General features: G+C 45.0%; 1 protein-coding gene and 1 pseudogene across 2 annotated transcripts in view; both read left to right on the plus strand.

The window, feature by feature from the left end:
• The window catches only part of LOC142108581 (uncharacterized), a 127,451-nt gene that overhangs the window by 23,257 nt on the left and 82,247 nt on the right, over positions 1 to 21,947 (plus strand). The window lies entirely within an intron of this gene.
• LOC142108605 (uncharacterized) overlaps positions 1 to 21,947 on the plus strand; it is a 169,933-nt pseudogene that overhangs the window by 22,616 nt on the left and 125,370 nt on the right.

The raw sequence follows: 21,947 nt of genomic DNA on the forward strand, positions 1-21,947 counted from the left end.
TTCCCCTGATCTCTCCTCTCCTCCAGGTCTGCTCTGTCTGTTCCCCTGATCTCTACTCTCCTCCAGGTCTGCTCTGTCTGTCCCTCCTGAGCTCCCCTCTCTTCCAGGTCTACTCTGTCTGTCCCCCCTGATCTCCCCTCTCCTCCAGGTCTACTCTGTCCGTCTCCCCTGATCTCCCCTATCCCCCAGGTCTGCTCTGTCTGTCCCCCCTGATCTCCCCTCTCCTCCAGGTCTACTCTGTCTGTCCCCCCTGATCTCCCCTCTCCTCCAGGTCTGCTCTGTCTGTCCCCCCTGATCTCCCCTCTCTTCCAGGTCTGCTCTGTCTGTCCCCCCTGATCTCCCCTCTCCTCCAGGTCTCCTCTGTCTGTCCCCCCTGTCTGCCCCCCCTGATCTCCCCTCTCCTCCAGGTCTCCTCTGTCCACCCTGATCTCTCCTCTCCCCCAGGTCTACTCTGTCCGTCTCCCCTGATCTCCTCTCTCCCCCAGGTCTGCTCTGTCTGTCCCCCCTGATCTCCCCTCTCCTCCAGGTCTCCTCTGTCCGTCCCCCCTGATCTCCCCTCTCCCCCAGGTCTCCTCTGTCCGTCCTTACTGATCTCCCCTCTCCCCCAGGTCTCCTCTCTCTGTCCCCACTGATCTCTCCTCTCCTCCAGGTCTACTCTGTCTTTCCCCACTGATCTCCCCTCTCCTCCAGGTCTACTCTGTCTGTCCCCCCTGATCTCCCCTCTCCTCCAGGTCTGCTCTGTCTGTCCCCCCTGATCTCCCCTCTCCTCCAGGTCTACTCTGTCTGTCCCCCCTGATCTCCCCTCTCCTTTTGGTCTACTCTGTCCGTCCCCCCTGATCTCCCCTCTCCCCCAGGTCTCCTCTGTCCGTCCTTCCTGATCTCCCCTCTCCCCCAGGTCTCCTCTCTCTGTCCCCACTGATCTCTCCTCTCCTCCAGGTCTACTCTGTCTTTCCCCACTGATCTCCCCTCTCCTCCAGGTCTACTCTGTCTGTCCCCCCTGATCTCCCCTCTCCTCCAGGTCTACTCTGTCTGTCTCCCCTCTCCTCCAGGTCTGCTCTGTCTGTCCCCCCTGATCTCCCCTCTCCTCCAGGTCTACTCTGTCTGTCCCCCCTGATCTCCCCTCTCCTTTTGGTCTACTCTGTCTGTCCCCCCTGAGCTCCCCTCTCCTCCAGGTCTACTCTGTCTGTCCCCGCTGATCTCCCCTCTCCTCCAGGTCTGCTCTGTCTGTCCCCCCTGATCTCCCCTCTCCTCCAGGTCTACTCTCTGTCCCCCCTGATCTCCCCTCTCCTCCAGGTCTGCTTTGTCTGTCCCCACTGATCTCTCCTCTTTTTTTCTTTAGGTCTGAAGAGATTTTATGTCAAGAAGACGAATCACAGGAATGAGATCGAGAAACGTCGGCACCAGGTGTATATCCGTTCAGAAGAGGCAGGAGAACATTTTCAGTACAAGTCTGTTGCAGAGTGTATACATCCAGGATTACTAGCTCTGCACTCAGCTTCTGGATTATAAATGGCTGAAATGTTTTGTGATTTATGATTTAATTCTCTGTTTTGCCATTTATAAGACAATAAAATCTCTTCCAGCTGTTAACAGACATTCAGGAGTGATGAAGTGATTCTCTTCTTCTTCCTCTACTTGAAGGAGAAGTGTTACATTGCTACGTTCCATTAGACCCCTCCAGCTAGTAGCCGTATCAACTCCCACTTGTCAAAATATATTTGTGCAAAGCCTGGAATGGTTGTGGTTTTATAAACAATAAATAAAAAATGCATAGAATGTAATTTATGCACAACTTTTAATTTGTGTAAATATTGGTTATGTCTAAGTAAACATTCGTAAACTCTGCGAGTCTTGGCCAAGACCAAAGTAGGACAAGTCTCTGATCGTGCTTGTTTTGTGTAGTGATTTGTAATGTATGTGTGTCCTCCCTTGTTCATTGGTTACACCTGCAGTCTCTGCAAAGGTCATTTTATTGTGAAAACTTTATTCAGCGGCTGTTACTAATTAACAAAATAGGTAATGAAACGCCAAGAAAAATTTAAATGTTTTAATGAAGAGTTGTAAAAAAAAAATATAATAGTTATTTAAATCTATTTTTCTGTCCCTTGTGACACTCCAGAGCCCTTTGTATTAGATGAACCATGCACTCATCTTCTGTATACAACATAGATAATGCAATGTCTCATACTGTTCTCTCTCTTCCTGTAGGTCCCCAAGGCTCCCGCTCCTCTGCTTGCACAGACCAGGAAGATCACCCAGCATGCATTGCTGAAGGCTGCGCCATATAACAGCTGCTGCTCTAGGAAGAGGTGACAACCTGTGGCTGGGAGTGAGAACACTAGAGGCCCAACTGTTGTCTGGTGCAAGTGGTCCGGCACTGGGTAAAGGTGGTGTTTGAAATGACAATATTCAGTATATTCCTTAAATAACTAAGGTTAAATCTGCCTTGCATGCTATTTGTCCCATCTCCTTGCAGACTGGTGGGGCTTCTCTATCTCCTATCACTCTGGAATGGGGAGTACAGGGAGTGCTGGTGTGCTGAAGCCTGAATCCCCATACGGCTGAGTGCTTGTTTGGAAGTCCTGTTCTCAATATAGGTCACATTGTAGTTTAATGTTCCGTCAATTGACTCCTCCAATTTTACGTCTGGATATAATTTATATTGTTGACCATTAACACTTTATGTTTGGGATGTTAACTACACCCACCACCTAATAATTACCAAAACACTATGCCTTAAATTACATCTATTCAAGAAATACAGTTTTGTTACCTTTGAGACCCGATTCAGGGTGAAGGCAGCATATAAACGGAAATTAGTCACTTTTACAAGACTGCGACAAAGTTGTTTAAATTGGACATCAACATGGCTCCCAAAATGATGCAAGATAGAGGAGCTTTGTTGTACAAAGTAGCTTTTTGTCCGCAAAGGGAAGGGAACAGTAATCTCATCGCTTATTTTAGGGTCATATATAATGTCCAATCATGACTGTACATTTTTGCCACTGTGGTTTATCCTGTTTTGTTCCAGGCCAGGAGATGCTGGAAAGAAGGACAGCTCTTCTGAGATACGTCCTTCTCCTGCCCCTTTGTTGACTACATAGAGCAACCATCTGATGAACACATAACCCTGGCCACCAGAAAGCAGAGACACCCGGCAGTGAGCCAGGGAGCAGCTCCTCAGGTGAAGGCCAACAGTGATAACGCATATATATATATATATATATATATATATATATATATATATATATATATATATATATATATATATATATAACCACATATCCTACTAACTAAACAAATGACGTAAACCATATTAACGCCCGGCTAGGATTAAGACGGCTACCGGTGGTGGGCTTGAGTTGATTACCTGGGTTACTTCACAGTGGATGTTTAATGATACCTACAATAACAATGTCCCAAGGTGTTGGATACTTCAGTTAGAACGGATAAGCACAGCGGATTTCTTGGTTAAGCTTTCCAAAGTATATGGCACGGTCTCTAGGGCAGTCGCTACAGGCCCCTAGTTTAACTCTTAAGCTGTATAATTGCACTTGGCTTCCTCTGATTCACAGCAAAGGTAATACACTTATCTGTCCCAACAGCGTCTGTGGAGGGTTATCTTTGGAGCAAAGGTAGGAGCCCAAGCTTCCTTTTGCTCGCAGTCCTCACAATTCACCCAGGTAAGGAGTCTCCCTCTCTGAAGTGGGGGTTACTTTAAAAGCCCACTGGATAAGACCGTCACAGGGCACCCCCAGATGCTCAATACTACTGGTCACTGGTAAAACATTTCCCACGTTCAGGGCTGTCTCGCTCTAAACCTGGACAGCCGTTCTCTCTGACCTGGTCTCTCCTACACAGGATGCCACTCAGTCTTGTATGTGTCTCTGTTGCACACAAGGGGCACACAGTCCAGGCTCTTTCCTCTAGGGCTGTTAGTTGTGGCCAACTCTGGCGATGCCACCTAGGCTGAGCTCCCCTGCCACGCCTGTTTCCAACACTCTGGCAGCAGAGGGGTTTATGTGTATATATGGCCAGCCTAACTACAAGAAATTGGGCTGTGCAGCTATAACATGAGCATGTGCGTTACAGAGGGAGAGTACTCGATAAAAAATTACCTCTGTCTCTGTCATCATTTAATTTAACATTGAGCTGCAAGGCAATGATCTCTACCTGTACAGTACTTTATAACACTTGATGGGGAAGCCATCGGTGCCCTTAGCCTACCATTGGGAAAGGAGGTGATTGCCATAGTAATCTTTTCTACTGTAAGAACCCTGACTGTAGATTTACCCCTGGTCTCCAACTCCGTGTATTCATTGTAAGGAGGAATACAGATGACAAAATTTACTAGCTGTTTTTCGGGAGAGCCGTCGCTTTGGTATCATGGGTTGAGTTCCATGCATCTCCGTAGATAGGATTGCCAAAAGTTTTCCACACCTATCACCCTGATCATTTAATGAATACCCCAGGCTTTGTAGATGTCCGACACCAGGGTAGAGGAGACTGGAGGGCCCCAGAATGTATCACACAACCTGTCTCATGTTACAGTAAATCCCCAGGAGGAAAAGAGGTGCTGAGCTCAAGGATCAATACCAAAATTTTTATCTGCCAATGTGATCCAACTTTAATTGGTTTAGATCAAATCTAACTAGACCGTGCCCTACAGTGTTGTGATAATGTAGATAATACCACCACACTATCCATCGGTCTTTTGAGCTGTGAAACGTTGCTGCCCATAAAATGATCTGAGGCCAACAATATCGGGTGTGTTTTTAAAGAAATATAAGAACCAACTTTTATGTTTATCCTTAAGGCCCTGGACAATACTAATCATGTTTGGTCTTGTTTAGTCATGTTCAACTAGAGCAATGAAATAGAATATGTGGTCACCAACTACAGGTCCCCTTCACTTTCCCAAACACCTAAGATCCTTCTACCTCAACAGTAGGAATGGTAGATGTTTGCATAGCAACGGAATAATAAGTATTTATCATTAATGTTCTATAGGTCATGCGTATGTATTGAGCACATTGAATGTACGTGCAGTCAGCAATCGTGAACTTATCCTAAATCTTTTCCCTGCCCAGGTATCTGCAAACAGTCTTAGGTGAGGAAAAGCAGCGGACGTAAGAAGACTCGGAAGAGCTCAGAGAAGGAGGAAGATCTCAGTGATGACCCAGAAAGAAGGCGGGAAATGCAACAGTACTTGTTACTGAAGAGGTGGGTAACGCCCAACTTAGAATCAATGGCCGGCAAGATACAGCCAGTGTTGTTGGCAAAACCGATACAACCGTTTTCATTCTTCCGGTCATCCTGTCTGTATGTACTCAATAAGTAAGCTCCACCCACAAGGCATATGGTTTAGTTTAATAATGCAGCCTGTATTGCAGTGTAAAACTTAATCAGGGAAGACCAGAATCCTCTCCTATAATTGATGTCTCTGCGAGACAATGAATTGGTGCAGGTAATGGGTTGTTTTATCCGTAAACCTGCAAACCAGAAAAGAAATTGTTACTGCAGTTTGGTGATATTATCATACACGGTCATGATCGTCCAGGGTTTCTTCATACAGTCACTGTGAGGAGCTCTGCTAAACACCTTGATGAATGAATGCTAGGTACAATGTGCCGTGTGGGAGGGGGGGTCACTGTGAGGAGCTCTGCTAAACACCTTGATGAATGAATGCTAGGTACAATGTGCGTGTGGGAGGAAGGGGGGGGGGTGACTGGTTTGGAAGGATGAAGGAGCAGCAGCAATGAGGAGATGGTGAGAGACCCTGGACTGTGCGCCCCTTGTGTACAAGAGAGAGTGGCAGCCTGTCTAGGAGGGGCCAGGTCAAAGAATAAGGCTGTCCAGGTTTAGTGTGTGCCAGAGGTAATGAGACAGCCCTGAACTTGGGAAATGTTTTACCAGTGACCAGTACCATTCAGCCTCCTGGGGAGCCCTGTGATCGTCTATATGCCATAGCTGTAAAATACTCTCTAACTCACAAGTGTGTTCCAGCTCCTCTGCCCACCTTTGTTATAGAGGTGAATGATACAGTAAGAGGACTGTGGAGGTGAAATAGTAGGCGGTATTGTGTAAGACTGGCCCCGCTCTATGTAAAGGGTTTTAGATTGAATTCTCAGCCCTCAACCTCCCCCTCTGAGACAGTGAAGTGGTGAAGTCCAGAAGCTTCCACCTCATTTATGTGGTGGGGGGAGGAGTTGTTACAGGTTCACACCTTGTCTATATGAATCGCTATCTTTTCTGTGTTCACCCGTCGTTCTCTTTCTCTGCAGCTCCGGCTGGATCCCGGATGGCACGGGGAAGTGGGTTAAGGATGAAACTGTTGAGTTAGACTCTGATGAAGAAGAGCCCCCTGCGATGCCACCACCCTGAGGACATCGGGTTGACCAGACTTGGGCATTAATATGAACGTCTAGTATACAGGCTCGTCATGGACACAGATTGACCTCTTGTCCCACAGACACCAGTGGCTGCTAATCGGACAAGGAAAACAAAAGCTTCCTGACTCGGATTACTGCTACTCTCATCATCCCCATCTACGATTGTATGCTAACCAACAGCAGCTCATTGACCTGCAGTTCATCATATTGCCCGCTAGTGGGCGCTGTACACTCAGGAATTCAACGCTGTTTGTTAATCTGCCCTAGGTTGACCTATAACAAAGCAAATATTTGTATTTTACATTACCTGAAAAGATTTTTGATTTGTGCATGAAATTAAACATGTCCCCTGTCCCTTTGTAACTGATTTCAATGTGTTCTCTCTTCCAAGTAAGCCATTGTCTGAAATACGGGTATTTTATGACTATTCCAAAATACAGCCAAATCTGTTTTGGTTCCTTATATATAGACATACAGTATATTACCCTGCCGGGATCAGGAGAGGGTTGCAGGGAGTCTCAGATAGATATAGATTGGTTGCTATGGGCAACACCCCCACTTTTACTATTTCGAAGGTTTAGTAAATCTACCCCTTAGTGTCTAGCGTCTGCTCACCTAAAATACAAGTTGAAAAAAAAAAATCGTATGAACTCATCTTTGTTCTATAAGTGATTTTTATAATGGTCTGTTTGAGAGTTTTATGGTGTTTTCAAATAAATGTCAAACTTGTGTGTTGTACAATTCTTTGATATAATATCTATTACTGGGTGAAGCCGAAATATAACAAATTGTTTACTCAAGAACCTTGTCTACAGAATATCTTGAAGGATACATATAATCTGACACATTACAATCTACCAATACGACCCCATTTAACCCTGTTCATCCTGTTTCCGTAATACTTGACCCTTCCTGGAGGCCATGTGCTGTATCTGCCAAGAATACCTCCTCCGGTATCACATTCCCTGCTCTGACAGTAGAGAACCCTTCCATGGAACTAGAGGTGATATTTCCTGTTAGCTCTCTAGTCGTGTGTTCCTGTGAGGGATTTAAAGTATTGTTCTCCAGATCCCAGCACTGCCCCCCTTAACAATAAAAGTAGTTTGTATGTAAGTCAGAGATCTGAAACCAGTAGGTCATACTCCGAGTGATATTAAACTCGGCTAGAAAAAAAATATTTGGTTAAAATATCTTTCTATTCCATCATAATTCATTATTTGTAAAACTAATGCCTTAATGTATGTAATCGCATAGAAGAATGTGGTGTTATCAGTGCTGGAAGTGAGCTGGTATACGGGGGTAAGTCATACTGCCGCTTCTCCTACTGCCATCATTGAAAAACTGTACAATTCTATTCATTTACATTTTCCATACCGCAACTTCTAACTTTCCATTGTGACCACTGCTCTGGAGAGAATAGAGAAGTACTATAAAATTGTTCAGGATACCCAGAGAAAAAAAACAAACTTTCTTCAGGCACAAAAATGACCATTTATATCCTGATTAAAGGACCTTTAATAGGATGTAGTGAAAATCATATTGTCATTCTACCAAAGCTATGTTTAAGATACATCCAATTTTATTTTAGAACATCCCCCAGGTAGGAAGAATTTCAAAACCCGTTTTCTGATACTAAACTATACTATACTGATTAATTTATTAATGTTGTATATAGGTCCACCAAATTTATTATAAACACTTATTGTGACGGTAACATTGCCTATTTGTTATAGCTTATGCTACTCGTACTGTAAACTTTATATATCAGATCATCTAAGATGGGTCTATTTCTGTGTTATCTCCTATTGGAAAAATACCATCTATCACTAATGCCATCTATTAATCCTTAATCTCAAATCAGTTCAGCTGAATCTGGTTGATTCCGGGAGTAAAATATCCGATTACAATTAATTTAAACATGAAGAGTGATAAATTAGAAAAACATTTGTTCCAAGACACCAAAATCAACTTAAATCACCCGGATTCAGTGTGAATGATTTGGGATGAATCATACCCTCGTTTTACTGTCATCTATTGAGCTCTTATCAAGTTCTCTGAATTTGGGTGCTTTCTGGTGATTGCACCTAATTTCGGTGAGTGTGAGGAGGTGCAGGACTGGGTTTTTCAAGAGAATCTGCACTTTGTCCTTTATGTTTCAAATGAATTGTTTACACAGAAGTAACATGAAATAGCGGCGTTATAAGGTAATACTGGAAACTGAGGATAATAAAACCTGGAACGTTTAGTTTACATTTTCTCCAGTTTGTGGAAATCAGATTAAATCAACTGATTCGGTGAAATTTATCGGAAATCGCAACCAAATAATTGATCTCAAAATGATTCCACCCAATGTGGATTTTTTTATGGGATTGTGCCTGATTTCAGTGAATTAAGGAAATAGAAGGATATAAACAGGACTGAGTAATCCCCCAAATCAGGCTGTACTTAGATGGACATATAGAGCTATACTTCTGCAGCCGTCCTGTTCTTCATATATGAACCCTGAAATCAGTTGTTCAAAAATAATTGAGAATATAATATAATGGGTTATACGATCCACCGAAATAAAGACATTAAAATACGTCCTGTTTTTTATTTTTGGTTTAATCTTTCTTTATTGAGGACTATACAGATATAATGTGTACAAGACTTTCAGCAATGTATAGAAAAACATGTCTAAGTTTGGAGTTTTATACTGGGAAATCAGGTTAAACAGCCAACAATCTGGACCATCTGGTACTGGCCACCTCTCGTCTCAATGGTGAACTCTATGACTTTGAGCCACAAGGGGGCAAAACTTGGGCAACTCCACCAGATGTGCAATGTAGACCCTGTGACCGATCTGCATCTCCAGCAGGACCTTGCACAGTCTGGAGGGCACCTGTACCATCTGGAGAGGGTCTTCAACTACATTTCAACCACAGAGAGGCTGGAGGAACGGTGAATTGGAATACTTTTGGCCAAATGTTATCGGTTTCTGACCTCCCCAACTCCTCATCACATGATTTTGCATAGCTCGGTAATGAACCATATAAGTTTACAATTAATATTTTGTAGATAATGGGGTTTGTGGTTGGGCTCCTGAAAGAATGGTCTTATCTTGGATGTAGTGTCTGGCATGCAAGAGTTCGGGAAAGGAGAGATTCAGCCTCTCCTGCAAGTCAGAGAAGGAGTATCCTACCATATTCAACCAAGTGACCACACCAGACCGTCTCCCCATCTAACCATAGTTGGAAAACCCCCTGGCTGTAGTCCTGGTGGAAAGTTTGGATTGTGGGTCAGAGTGCTGACAGTGGACTATGTGGAAGAAATGTATTTTAGTGTCCTCAACCTAGCCCAGCATTGGAGGATAGGGCCAGCTGTGGGATGTGGGGCAGCCTGTTGAGCCAAGAAGGAGATAGAGAGGGACCTTCAGAGTATAGCAGCTCGGTGGCTCAGTGGTTAGCACTTCTGACTCACAATGCTGGGGTCATGAGTTCGATTCCCACCCATGGCCTTATCTGTGTGGAGTTTGTATGTTCTCCCTGTGTTTGTGTGGGTTTCCTCCCAGCCCAAATGAATCACAAGCTAATTTCTGCGAGGGATGTAAATAGGAGGAGGTACAAGACTTTTGGTAGGGTGTTCATCTTGATAATATTAATCCTCCTCAGAAGCCTTAGGAACACCATGTCCTCTATTAAGAGTGAAATTTGGAGATTAGTGAAATAAAATTCACCATAAACAAGTTTGAGCCTGTCCTGTTTTTTTTATTTTAAATCTTCAACCACTGAATTCACCCAGATTTCCGACAAATTGAAGTAAAATCATTACTGTCACGCACTGATTTCAAATCAGTGCCACTGAACCCGGGTGATTTAACTAGATTTCTCCTGATTTCAGTGAATTAATGAAAATTACAGAAATAAACAGGACTGGCTTTAAAAAGTCCTGGTTAGATGGAATTATACAAATATACCTCTGCACACCTTCCTTTCCTTATGTCTGAAAACCATTGTTCACAAATAAATTGGATTAAGCAATCAAATGAGACTGGAAATATGAACCAAAAACCCGTCCTGTTTTTTTCTTCAAATTTCTTCAATTCACTGAAATCAGGGAAAATCAACTGAAATCGCCCAGATTCAGTGAGATTGATTTGAAATCACTGCAATCACTGATTTCAAATCAGTTCCACTGAATCTGGGTGATTTCACTGGATTTCAGTGAATTTTTGAAAATAGCCAGAAAAAAACAGGACTGGGGTTTTCTGTGTTGTTTTTCCTTCTGACGGGCACTGAGAACAATAAAATACCCTCCACCTCTTTATATTCACTGTCCACAAATAATCAAGAATTTTAGCAATTCATCCAAACGCAGGCAGTCGCTGTGGGCGGTCTTTAGATCCGAGGAAACGCTACAACACAACGCACTGCAGAGACTTTGAGCCGTAGCTACAAGCTGCGACATCGGGCCATTGGCCGGCGTAAGTGAAAAGATGCGTCCAGTTTATTTTTAATGGGAAAAAACATTTCTAAATTACAGCAACTATCATCAGCTATTTATACAGCAAACACGGGGAGAAGACACAAACTCCACACAGATAAGGACATGGTTGGGATTTGAACTCACAACCCCCATGTTGTGAAGCAGACATGCTAACCACTAGCCCACCGAGCTGTCCTTACCACAGCAGACTTGTATGTATCATCTATTGATCTAAAATAAATTCCACTGAATCCAGAGGACTTTAAGTATTTTCCACTTAGTAAAATTCTCATGTGCCTGGGAATTAAAGGTAGATCTTGGCCTCTTAGTGAAACAACCCTACTAGTAGAAGCTAGATACTAATTCCTAACAGCTTTTAGGACAAATACCTGCTGTGAGAGGGGGAGCTGGGTGTCTTATAGGCGCTGTTGAGAGCTCATTGGCCGAATCATTGGCCAAACCCCCTGACTGGGCGTAGCCATGTAACCCCTTTGCCTTATTTGGACATAGCAGGGAAGTTATCGATGGAGCAATGATTTCTAAAGCTTCGGATTTCAATAAGTAAAAGTTTCATGTGGGTTTTTGCCAGATGTCGAGGTAGAAGGAAGAGCAGTTCAAAAACCATACCCAGGGCTGCCAAGAGGAATTCAGGGCCCCAGTACAACAACTTTATGTGGCCCCTCTTATAGTCGAACATGCTAAAAAAAAATCTGCGCTGCTGCTTTTGTCTCCCTTTACACTCTGCCATGCTGTCCGTGTTCTTCATCACCACACTGTGCCATCCTGCTTCCCCCTCTTCTTCATCACCACACTGTGCCATCCTGCTTCCCCCTCTTCTTCATCACCACACTGTGCCATCCTACTTCCCCCTCTTCTTCATCACCACACTGTGCCATCCTGCTTCCCCCTCTTCTTCATCACCACACTGTGCCTTTCTCTCTCCCCCCCTCTTCTTCATCACCACACTGTGCCTTTCTCTCTCTCCCTTCTTCATCACCACACTGTGCCTTTCTCTCTCCCCCTTCTTCATCACCACACTGTGCCTTTCTCTCCCCCCCTCTTCTTCATCACCACACTGTGCCTTTCTCTCTCTCCCCCTTCTTCATCACCACACTGTGCCTTTCTCTCTCCCCCCCTCTTCTTCATCACCACACTGTGCCTTTCTCTCTCCCCCCCTCTTCTTCATCACCACACTGTGCCTTTCTCTCTCCCCCCCTCTTCTTCATCACCACACTGTGCCTTTCTCTCTCCCCCCCTCTTCTTCATCACCACACTGTGCCTTTCTCTCCCCCCCTCTTCTTCATCACCACACTGTGCCTTTCTCTCTCTCCCTTCTTCATCACCACACTGTGCCATCCTGCTTCCCCCTCTTCTTCATCACCACACTGTGCCTTTCTCTCTCCCCCCCTCTTCTTCATCACCACACTGTGCCTTTCTCTCCCCCCCTCTTCTTCATCACCACACTGTGCCTTTCTCTCTCTCCCTTCTTCATCACCACACTGTGCCATCCTGCTCCCCCCTCTTCTTCATCACCACACTGTGCCATCCTGCTTCCCCCTCTTCTTCATCACCACATTGTGCCTTTTTCTCTCCCCCTCTTCTTCATCACCACATTGTGCCTTTCTCTCTCTCCCCCTCTTCTTCATCACCACACTGTGCCTTTCTCTCTCCCCCCCTCTTCTTCATCACCACACTGTGCCTTTCTCTCCCCCCCTCTTCTTCATCACCACACTGTGCCTTTCTCTCTCTCCCTTCTTCATCACCACACTGTGCCATCCTGCTTCCCCCTCTTCTTCATCACCACACTGTGCCTTTCTCTCTCCCCCCCTCTTCTTCATCACCACACTGTGCCTTTCTCTCTCCCCCTCTTCTTCATCACCACACTGTGCCTTTCTCTCTCCCCCCCCTCTTCTTCATCACCACACTGTGCCTTTCTCTCTCCCCCTCTTCTTCATCACCACACTGTGCCTTTCTCTCTCCCCCTCTTCTTCATCACCACACTGTGCCTTTCTCTCTCCCCCCCCTCTTCTTCATCACCACACTGTGCCTTTCTCTCTCCCCCTCTTCTTCATCACCACACTGTGCCTTTCTCTCTCCCCCTCTTCTTCATCACCACACTGTGCCTTTCTCTCCCCCCTCTTCTTCATCACCACACTGTGCCTTTCTCTCCCCCCTCTTCTTCATCACCACACTGTGCCTTTCTCTCCCCTCTCTTCTTCATCACCACACTGTGCCTTTCTCTCTCCCCCTCTTCTTCATCACCACACTGTGCCTTTCTCTCTCCTCTCTTCTTCATCACCACACTGTGCCTTTCTCTCTCCCCTCTCTTCTTCATCACCACACTGTGCCTTTCTCTCTCCCCTCTCTTCTTCATCACCACACTGTGCCTTTCTCTCTCTCCCCCCTTCTTCATCACCACACTGTGCCTTTCTCTCTCCCCCCCCTCTTCTTCATCACCACACTGTGCCTTTCTCTCTCCCCCCTCTTCTTCATCACCACACTGTGCCATCCTGCTCCCCCCTCTTCTTCATCACCACACTGTGCCTTTCTCTCCCCCCCCTCTTCTTCATCACCACACTGTGCCTTTCTCTCTCCCCCCCTCTTCTTCATCACCACACTGTGCCTTTCTCTCTCTCCCCCTTCTTCATCACCACACTGTGCCTTTCTCTCTCTCCCCCCTTCTTCATCACCACACTGTGCCTTTCTCTCTCCCCCCCCTCTTCTTCATCACCACACTGTGCCTTTCTCTCCCCCCCCTCTTCTTCATCACCACACTGTGCCTTTCTCTCTCTCCCCCTTCTTCATCACCACACTGTGCCTTTCTCTCCCCCCTCTTCTTCATCACCACACTGTGCCTTTCTCTCCCCCCTCTTCTTCATCACCACACTGTGCCTTTCTCTCCCCCCCCCCTCTTCTTCATCACCACACTGTGCCTTTCTCTCTCCCCTCTCTTCTTCATCACCACACTGTGCCTTTCTCTCTCCCCTCTCTTCTTCATCACCACACTGTGCCTTTCTCTCCCCCTCTTCTTCATCACCACACTGTGCCTTTCTCTCCCCTCTCTTCTTCATCACCACACTGTGCCATCCTGCTTCCCCCTCTTCTTCATCACCACACTGTGCCTTTCTCTCCCCCCTCTTCTTCATCACCACACTGTGCCTTTCTCTCCCCCCTCTTCTTCATCACCACACTGTGCCTTTCTCTCTCCCCCTCTTCTTCATCACCACACTGTGCCTTTCTCTCTCTCCCCCCTTCTTCATCACCACACTGTGCCTTTCTCTCTCCCCCCCCTCTTCTTCATCACCACACTGTGCCTTTCTCTCCCCCCCCTCTTCTTCATCACCACACTGTGCCTTTCTCTCTCCCCCCTCTTCTTCATCACCACACTGTGCCTTTCTCTCTCTCCCCCCTTCTTCATCACCACACTGTGCCTTTCTCTCTCCCCCCCCTCTTCTTCATCACCACACTGTGCCTTTCTCTCCCCCCCCTCTTCTTCATCACCACACTGTGCCTTTCTCTCTCTCCCCCTTCTTCATCACCACACTGTGCCTTTCTCTCCCCCCTCTTCTTCATCACCACACTGTGCCTTTCTCTCCCCCCTCTTCTTCATCACCACACTGTGCCTTTCTCTCCCCCCCCCCCTCTTCTTCATCACCACACTGTGCCTTTCTCTCTCCCCTCTCTTCTTCATCACCACACTGTGCCTTTCTCTCTCCCCTCTCTTCTTCATCACCACACTGTGCCTTTCTCTCCCCCTCTTCTTCATCACCACACTGTGCCTTTCTCTCTCTCCCCCTTCTTCATCACCACACTGTGCCTTTCTCTCTCCCCCCCTCTTCTTCATCACCACACTGTGCCTTTCTCTCCCCTCTCTTCTTCATCACCACACTGTGCCATCCTGCTTCCCCCTCTTCTTCATCACCACACTGTGCCTTTCTCTCCCCCCTCTTCTTCATCACCACACTGTGCCTTTCTCTCCCCCCCCCCTCTTCTTCATCACCACACTGTGCCTTTCTCTCCCCCCCCCCTCTTCTTCATCACCACACTGTGCCTTTCTCTCCCCCCCTCTTCTTCATCACCACACTGTGCCTTTCTCTCTCTCCCCCCTTCTTCATCACCACACTGTGCCTTTCTCTCCCCCCCCCCTCTTCTTCATCACCACACTGTGCCTTTCTCTCTCCCCCCTCTTCTTCATCACCACACTGTGCCTTTCTCTCTCCCCTCTCTTCTTCATCACCACACTGTGCCTTTCTCTCTCCCCTCTCTTCTTCATCACCACACTGTGCCTTTCTCTCTCCCCTCTCTTCTTCATCACCACACTGTGCCTTTCTCTCTCCCCCTCTTCTTCATCACCACACTGTGCCTTTCTCTCTCTCCCCCTTCTTCACCACCACACTGTGCCTTTCTCTCCCCCTCTTCTTCATCACCACACTGTGCCTCTCTCTCCCCCCCTCTTCTTCATCACCACACTGTGCCTTTCTCTCTCTCCCCTCTTCATCACCACACTGTGCCTTTCTCTCTCCCCTCTCTTCTTCATTACCACACTGTGCCTTTCTCTCTCCCCTCTCTTCTTCATCACCACACTGTGCCTTTCTCTCCCCCCTCTTCTTCATCACCACACTGTGCCTTTCTCTCTCCCCTCTCTTCTTCATTACCACATTGTGCCTTTCTCTCTCCCCCCTCTTCTTCATTACCACACTGTGCCTTTCTCTCCCCCCTCTTCTTCATCACCACACTGTGCCATCCTGCTCCCCCCTCTTCTTCATCACCACACTGTGCCTTTCTCTCCCCCCTCTTCTTCATCACCACACTGTGCCTTTCTCTCTCCCCCCTCTTCTTCATCACCACACTGTGCCTTTCTCTCCCCCCTCTTCTTCATCACCACACTGTGCCTTTCTCTCCCCCCTCTTCTTCATCACCACACTGTGCCTTTCTCTCCCCCCTCTTCTTCATCACCACACTGTGCCTTTCTCTCCCCCCTCTTCTTCATCACCACACTGTGCCTTTTTCTCCCCCCCTCCTTCTTCATCTACGTCATCACGTGATTCAGTGCAAAGGGAGGAGGGAAGACATGAGAGCCGCGGTCATGTCAGTATTTGTATATTCACAGTTCCCTAGTTCGGGCCCCCTGGCATGCCCAGGCCAGAGCAAATAGTACCCACCCCCACCTCCACTCACGGTGGCCCTGGCCATACCTGACAAATTACAAGAAAATCAGAACCAATTACAGGCAGCACGGTGGCTCAGTGGTTAGTACCGCTGCCTCACAGCGCGGGGGACATGAGTTTGAGTCCCGACCATGGCCTTATCTGTGTGGAGTTTGTATGTTCTCCCTGTGTCCGTGTGGGTTTTCTCCTACACTCCAAAAAACTTACTAGTAGGTTAATTGGCTGTCGGATTGATCTTAGTCTCTCTCAGTGTATGTTAGGGAAATTCAACTGTAAACTCCAATGGGGCAGGGACTTGCGGAATTAGTGGTGCTATGAAAATAGCTTATGATTAGACCATACCTTTTTTGGATTAAGTTAAAACCTTTTCCCCCAGTCAGAACCCTTTAGGGCGCTATAAATAGGGACTGTCCTGAAGAAAAAGAGGGATATTCTTTGTTTCAAGTGAGATCCGGGGTGCATAGGGTGTATTTTTAAGGTGTGTTCCTCGTCTTACAGGGGGGCTGACTGCCATTTTCACTCTGCAAAGGGACCTGAATTTTGCATCAGCTCAGAGCTGGTGGTCTTGGGGGCCTATGCTTTTAATAGGAAGCCTATTGCAGTTTCCATTCACAACTCTGTTGATTGTCACATTCCCACTGTACTCCGAGCCATGTAGTGAAACAAGCAGACACACAACAGAGCCACAGGTAGTGGTCCCAATGGTTTAAACCTCAATATAGTCCAGGCTGGAACTTAAAGAGTTACCAGGGAATAAATTTAAACCAGGAAAAAATGTGGACTTAATCCATAGATTTCCTATATTTCAGACTTGTCACCGGGTTTGGCCTATATCGGGGAGAACCGAGGCCGCTGTCTCAGGACCCAGATTTTGAGGGTCATCAAATTATTACTGTCCCTAATTTTCTTGCTACAAAAGTCTAATTAATCATCTGTTACCTGTTTGTACGACTGGTGAGAGAGGCCGCATCTGTGTTCATCTCACACAACAAAATGGTTAGGCCAATCCGTGCCACAGGTACTAACACATGTTTTCTACAGGTCATGTAACTCATGGGTGACCTTTAATATCCTATTATTTTATTATGCATGCTTGGTATTATATTATACTATACTATATCACATAAATATGTTTTAGATAATCAGGAGTGGTAGGAATATATAAATGTTGTGCATGACATAGCGAATTCATCATTTTAAAATAACGGGCAAATGTGCATATATATATATATATATATATATATATATATATATATATATATATATATATATATATATATATATATATACACACACACACACACACAAGTTAACCCGTGCATGATACTCATGCATTCTAGTCAAATCAAGCTACTTAAGGTGTTAAAAAGGTTCTTGTCATGCATTTGGGCCTAGGCCAGGCCTCCTCAGGGGAAGAGCGTTACTTCCCGACGCAAGCGCCCTTTTTTAACGTGGTTTTGTCCACATGTCACCACCTCATCATTTTTCTCCATTACCTCATCCTTCATCTTCATCGCCACATCCTTCATCAAGCTACTTAAGGTGTTAAAAACTCCCCACTGTCACCCCCGGCAACCACCAACCACTCCCAACTGTCACTTCTCCTTCAAGAAATATATAGGTCAGTGTATAACTCTGCCCAGCAGGTGGCGCTGCAGCTTGGTTTTTTTATTCCACACACGCCACTAGGCATTTATATAGTAGATATATATATATATATATATATATACACACACACACACACACACACACACACACATACATATAAATGTTATATGTATGCAAGGTGCAAGGTAAATTGTATATGATTACTGTGTTGATAGAACCACGTGACTAATGGTCTAGATTTGCTGCTGGCCACAATGTTTTGCATGACGTGGCTAATGAAACGGAATTAATAATCATTACATAATAAGTACTAATAGATATTAGGGACCTGTGATTGCTTTTTACACTGTATATGCTGGGTCAGTTACTATCTATTATATATTGTATTAAATATTGTATTAATATTGGCTTCTATTTATTGTTTTTATTTTGTGTTCTTTACAATATAATGCTGTTTGGAGTTTACTATATATAAATCCCGTCCTGTATTTTGGCAAATACTACAGATCACTGAAATCAGGGAAAATCAACTGAAATCGCCCAGAATCATTGAAATTGATTTAAAATCACTGCAATCACCCCTTGATTTCAGACCAGTTCCACTGGATCTGGATGATTTCAGCTGATCTCAGCGAATTTTTGTAAATAGCCAGAAAAAAACAGGACTGGGGTTTTATGTGTTTCTTTTCCAAGCCGGGCTTAATTCTGGTGGGAACCGAGAACAATAATGTACCCACTGCTTCTTTGTGTCTCATCTCTGATATTCATTGTCCACAAATAATCAAGAATTTCAGCAATTCATCCTGATGCGGGCACTCGCTGTAGGCGGTCTTTAGACCCGAGGCAACGCTACAACTCAACGCACTGCAGAGACTTTGAGCCGTGGCTACACACTGCCACATCGGGCAATTGGCCGCCGTAAGAGAAAAGATGTGTCCAGTTAATTTTTAAAGGAAAATAAAAAGGGTTTCTAAATTATAGTAACTGTCATCTGTTGATCTAAAATAAATTCCACTGAATCCGGAGGATTTTATGTATTTTCCACTTAGCAAAGTAAAAAAAAAAAAAAGATTAAAAAAATGATCAACACAGGTCTGTGAAATTTAAGGTATTGAAAGCTTTTTTAATTAATACTTTTATATTCCTAATTATACTCCTGTGTACATCAAGAAATAGTATATAAAAAATTACCACATCACATTTACATATAAGGGGGTTACATACATTTTTAAGAAAGAACTAGAAGTTTAATTGACATATTTATTGTGAAATACGATGAAGTGTAAGTAATATCACTGTGTTTTTGTCTTAATTACATAATAAAATAACAATAAAATCAAACAATAGTAGAAACAAAACCATAATTATTGAAAAAAATCGTTAATATCTTGTTTTTATTTTCTTCGGCAAAGCGACAAAGCAGATCCGAGTACCAAGCGGGCTGTGGTTGCCCTCGGAATTGAAAACGAGGCAAAACGTTATCGTTACGTCGTCGGATCTCGGGAGCTTTGGATTCTATAAGTACCACCCTCCACAGCGATCCAGCGCCATTTCACAGAGGGACACAGAAAGGATAGCACAGTCTGTAGAGCAGTTGGGCAGCGTCATAGGTAGAATAGAAAGAGGGGTAGCAGTGTTCTTCAAAGTTATTTCTTTATGATATCTACTGCCTGTGAAGTTGTCATTGTCATGATCTATTATCCACAACAGCTGACAGTCCACAGCCCCCTTCCAGCAATCTTCTCTTCTCTTTTCCCAGTGTCAGACTGAGGCATGAAGGGCCCACCGTGGGACTGCAACGCTAGGGGCCAACCAGAGGGGGTGTGGCCAGCCATTATAGAGGTGAGACCAGACACTAGAGGGGGAGTGGGCAGCCCACGAAGGACAGCTAGCATCATAGTGTAGTATATAAATAATGCAGTGTGTATATAAAGAGTACACAGTCTTGACCTGCCCCTTAGATTGGGCAGAACAGTCACCAAAAATCAGGATTGTCCCACTAGGCTCAGAACATTTGAGAGACTGTCCTACCTGTTCTTGTCACTTTCACCACCTGTGGCTGCTGGTTTCTTTAGTTGCGGCTTCTCTGGATCCTGGAATGTTGGGGGCTTTAGTTGGAAAAAAAAATGGTTACATTTAGAAAATTCCAACCAGCCCTGGCGTTAAATCAATAGGACACACGATTAATATTTAGGCCTTCCTTCAGCCCCAGCATTAAAGAAATAGTATTCCCATTTAATAAATAAACCTATTTCCCTCTGTCCAGACAGCCCCAGCAATAAATTAATAGCATTTACGTATAATAAATATACCTATTTCCAGCAACCGTCACTGCCATTAAATAATTCATATTCACATTTAATAAATAGACCTCATGCTCCTCAAACTCAGCCCCACATTCAATTAATAGCCCCCAAACCACCCCTCTTAAATTAATAGTCCCCACTATAAAATTAGATTGCCCCATCATCACCCCACAAGCAAAATGGCACCCATTAGTTAGCCACCACGACTACACACACATTACATTACCACAAGCCCGCTGTGCCCTCACTCACACATTACTATGCCCCTTTATCACCATGCGGTGTCTCCTTATGATCACACTGCGCCCTCCATGCTGCTTTGGCCCCCCTTCACACTCTGCCGTGCTGCTTTGGCCCCCCTTTCTCACTGTGCCATGCTGCTTTGGCCCCCCGTCGCACTCTGCCGTGCTGCTTTGGCCCCCCGTCGCACTCTGCCGTGCTGCCTGTGCTCCCCCTTCACGCTTTCACGCTCTGCCATGCTGTCTTTGCTCTCCCTTCACTCTCTGCCATGCTGTCTGTGCTCCCCCTTCACTCTCTGCCATGCTGTCTGTGCTCTCCCTTCACTCTCTGCCATGCTGTCTGTGATCCCCTTCACTCGCTGCCATGCTGTCTTTGCTCTCCCTTCACTCTCTGCCATGCTGCCTTTACTCCCCCTTCACTCGCTGCCATGCTGCCTTTACTCCCCCTTCACTCGCTGCCATGCTGCCTTTACTCCCCCTTGCTTCTGTTCCTTCACTTACCTTTTCTATCGGCTTCTTTCTTCTCTTCTGTCTTCTTACCGACTCCAATCTGCGCTGATCCTCAATGAACATCGAGCGTGATGACGTCACGTCTGACATTCAGTGCGAACGGAGCAGATAGGAGGGGTGCCGACGTCATGGTCATGGGAGTATTTTTTTTTTTTTAAAGGTTACCCACTTCCCCCACCCACGAAGAGGGGAGCAATCGGCGTTGGGTAACTACCGGAGGATACCCCGGTCCCCAGGCAGCCCAGTCCGACCCTACCTTTTCCTTCAGTATTTTAGAAAATACATGCCTTAGCTATTTTAGTAGCTCCTTAAATCTAAAGCCACTTGCTAAAACACATCAGTTAGTACCTAGCTTTTTTAAACATTAGATTAATTTTTACAAAACCTAATGTATTAATACATAAAACAATCAGAGGTTCAACACATTTTCCATAAAGACAAGACATAAATTTTCCCAGGAAAACCATCTGAGAGGGCAGACAGACTTATATTCTGATTTTGTCCCTTTTCAAAATTACAGATAGGGGTACAGATAGGGTCAGAAAGTCTCTCGAAATCTGTAAGATTTCTGCAACCAATTCTTAATAATTCTGACCACAAAAACTTTGTCTCAATATATTTCAATCAATTTTTAAAGGCATAACATCAATGATCCGATCTCTCGAAATCTGTTAGATTTCTGCAAACTATTTTTAAGATCTTCTGATTACACAAAACTGCCTTGGTTTTATTTCAACCAGTTTTTAAAGCCATAACCTCAGATATCTTCTAATCACAACACTTAACACAATCTCATAAAGTTATAAATATATATACATATAAGTTCATGGTTATCCACAATCTGTTGTCTCCATAGGATGCATAGCGATATCTGGGGACGTGTAAGATCGTCCAAAATGCCAGCTGGAAACCATCAGTAATTACATTCAGCCTATTATTCCCTCTGCAGCAACATTTAAGTAAGAAAAAGTCTCACCAGGCGCCTTGAAGATTCAAGGAGAATTTCAGCTGAAGTTTTGAATCACTGTAAATCTCTCTGTGACATCCCACTACTGCCACCAAAATTATAAAGAAATTAAATGTCCAGATATCGATAAAGCATTGTTCAATGAATGCAATAGAGCCAGCCATCAATATAGATAGCAGAGAAATAAGAGACAGATATACAATGTGTTCATGTGCCATATAAGGAACAAACAATTCACTGACTAAAGTTAACACAGTCAAAGGAAGTTTGCAATTCTAAAAACATATGTCAGC

The sequence above is a fragment of the Mixophyes fleayi genome, chromosome 12, assembly GCF_038048845.1.
Source record: "Mixophyes fleayi isolate aMixFle1 chromosome 12, aMixFle1.hap1, whole genome shotgun sequence".
NCBI lineage: Eukaryota > Metazoa > Chordata > Amphibia > Anura > Limnodynastidae > Mixophyes > Mixophyes fleayi.